A 3,743-nucleotide genomic window follows, 5' to 3' on the forward strand; every position below is an offset into this window, starting at 1 on the left:
ATGACGTTATACGTTAAACAATAATTCTGTATGACGTTATACGTTATGCCGTATTACTATGTGACGTTATACGTTATGACACATTGCTATATGGAGTTATACGTTAAACCGAAATTCTATATGGCGTTATACGTTATGACGTATAACTATGTTACGTAATACGTTATGAAGTAATTCAATATGACGTTATACGTTATGACGCATTACACTATGACGTTATACGTTAAACCGTAATTCTATGTGAAGTTATACGTTATGACGTATTACTATATGGCATTATACGTTATGACGTATTACTCAGTGACGTTATACGTTATGACACATTGCTATATGGAGTTATACGTTAAACCGTAAATCTGTATGACGTTATTCGTTGTGACGTATTACTATGTGACGTTATACGTTATGAGGAATTACTCTATGACGTTATACGTTAAACAATAATTCTATATGACGTTATACGTTATGCCGTATTACTATGTGACGTTATACGTTATGACGTATTACTATGTGGCGCTATATCTTATGCCGTAATTCTATGTGACGTTATACGTTAAGACGTATTACAATGAGACGTTATACGTTATGACGCATTACTATATGGCGTTAAACGTTTAACCGTAATTCTATATGACGTTATTCGTTGTGACGTATTACTATGTGACGTTATACGCTATGAGGAATTGCTGTATGACGTTATACGTTAAACAAAATTCTATATGACGATATACGTTATGACGTATTACCATGTGACGTTATACGTCATGACGCAATTCTATATGACGTTATACGTTATGACGCATTACTGTATGACGTTATACGTTAAAGTGTAATTCTATATGACGTTATACGTTATGACGTTTTACTATGTGACGTTATACGTTATGACGTAGTTCGATATGACGTTATACGTTTAACCGTAATTCTATATGACGTTATTCGTTGTGACGTATTACTATGTGACGTTATAAGTTATGAGGAATTACTCTATGACGTTATACGTTAAACAATAATTCTATATGACGTTATGCGTTATGCCGTATTACTATGTGACGTTATACGTTATGACGCATTGCTATATGGAGTTATACGTTAAACCGAAATTCTATATGGCGTTATACGTTATGACGTATAACTATGTTACGTAATACGTTATGAAGTAATTCAATATGACGTTATACGTTATGACGCATTACACTATGACGTTATACGTTAAACCGTAATTCTATGTGACGTTATACGTTATGACTTATTACTATATGGCATTATACGTTATGACGTATTACTCTGTGACGTTATACGTCAGGGCGCAATACTATATGACGTTATACGTTATGACGCAATACTGTATGACGTCATACGTTAAACCGTCATTCTATATGACGTTATACGTTATGGCGTTCTACTATGTGACGTAATACGTTCTGACGTAATTCGATGTTACGTTATACGTTATGACGTATTACTATGAGACGTTATACGTTATGACGCATTACTATATGGCGTTATACGTTTAACCGTAATTCTATATGACGTTATGCGTTATGAAGTATTACTATGTGACGTTACACGTTATGGCGCATTACGCAATGGTATTATACGTTACACCGTTATTCTATATTACGCTATACGTCAAATTGTAATACTATATGACATTGTACGTTAAACCGTAATTCTATATGACGTTATACGTTATGACGTTTTGCTATGTGACGTTATACGTTATGACGTAATTCGATATGACGTTATACGGTATGACGTATTACTATGTGACGTTATACGTTATCACGCATTACTATATGGCTTTATACATTAAACCGTCATACTATATAACGTTATACGTTAAAACGTAACTCTATATGGCGTTATATGTTTCACCGTATTTCTATATGAAGTTATACGTCATGACGCAATTCTATATGACGTTATACGTTATGACGCATTACTGTATGACGTTATACGTTAAACCGTAATTCTATATGACGTTATACGTTATGACGTTCTGCTATGTGACGTAATACGTTATGACGTAATTCGATATGACGTTATACGTTGTGACGTATTACTATATGACGTTATACGTCATGACGCAATACTATATGACGTTATACGTTATGACGCATTACTGTATGACGTTATACAATAAACTGTAATTCTATATGACGTTATACGTTATAACGTTTTACTATGTGACGTTATACGTTATGACGTAATTCGATATGACGTTATACGTTATGACGCATTACTGTATGACGTTATACGTTAAACCGTAAATCTGTATGACGTTATACGTTATGACGTTTTACTATGTGACGTTATACGTTATGACGTTTTGCTATGTGACGTTATACGTTATGACGTAATTCGATATGACGTTATACGGTATGACGTATTACTATGTGACGTTATACGTTATCACGCATTACTATATGGCTTTATACATTAAACCGTCATACTATATAACGTTTTACGTTAAAACGTAACTCTATATGGCGTTATATGTTTCACCGTATTTCTATATGACGTTGTACGTCATGACGCAATACTATATGACGTTATACGTTATGACGCATTACTATATGACGTTTTACGTTATGCCGTAATTCTATATGACGTTATACGTTATGACGTAATTCGGTATGACGTTATACGTTTTGACGCATTACTGTATGACGTTATACGTTAAACCGTAGTTCTTTGAGACGTTATACGTTATGACGTATTACTATGTGACGTTATACGTCATGACGCAATACTATATGACGTTATACGTTATGACGCATTACTGTATGTCGTTATACGTTAAACTGTAATTCTATATGACGTTATACGTTATAACGTTTTACTATGTGACGTTATACGTTATGACGTAATTCGATATGACGTTATACGTTATGACGCATTACTGTATGACGTTATACGTTAAACCGTAATTCTATATGACGTTATATGTTATGCCGTAATAATATATGACGTTATACGTTATGACGTATTACTATGTGGCGCTATATCTTATGCCGTTGTTACGTATTTATTTGTTCTAAGTCAAGTTGAGATCGAAATTGGTAGTTGCTGCCACCAGAAATAGTCCAAGGACTATTTCAAATTTTTATTTATTTCAAACGTTACGGGTAGCGTGGACTAGAGTTTGGTGCTACTGGCTAAAACCGATTCCACTTTTCGGCTAACCTGCTATGTGCAGGGATACTAGCACGGGAGAGGATTAAAGCTGGTTGAAAGTAGTTTAACAATATCTAATGATTTATTCAAATCTTGCTCGATTTTGATATTGACAATTGACTGACAGATATAAAATTCTTCGGTTGACAAAATGATAACTCTTTGAACGGTAATATTGTTATTCGATAGACGAAGGATAATTATTATACTGACTTCTCTGAGTCGCTACATTTATTTATATCTGTCGGAGATGGAAAAGCGTCGGGGTCCTTCCTTTGAAAATGTTTGGGAAGATCTCCAACGTTTGTTCAACTGACGACTTTGTTTACAATTCAAATTGTCTCAATATCATTATGAAAACATAATTAGATAAACATAGATAAATTTTCGCAAGATATAGCTTTTAGAGGCTTTAACTGCCTTTCACTTCAAATACTGTAAACATGGTTTCAAATTGCAAGTCGGTTATTGGTATGTTTATTTAGATTTGTGTATAGAGTGGTTTCTTGTTCTCGTTACGGTTCGTGCGGAGCGCGGGACGTGACACCCCCGCCCTTGGTGTT

The sequence above is a fragment of the Bombus fervidus genome, unplaced genomic scaffold, assembly GCF_041682495.2.
Source record: "Bombus fervidus isolate BK054 unplaced genomic scaffold, iyBomFerv1 scaffold0020, whole genome shotgun sequence".
In the NCBI taxonomy this organism is placed as follows: Eukaryota; Metazoa; Arthropoda; class Insecta; order Hymenoptera; family Apidae; genus Bombus; species Bombus fervidus.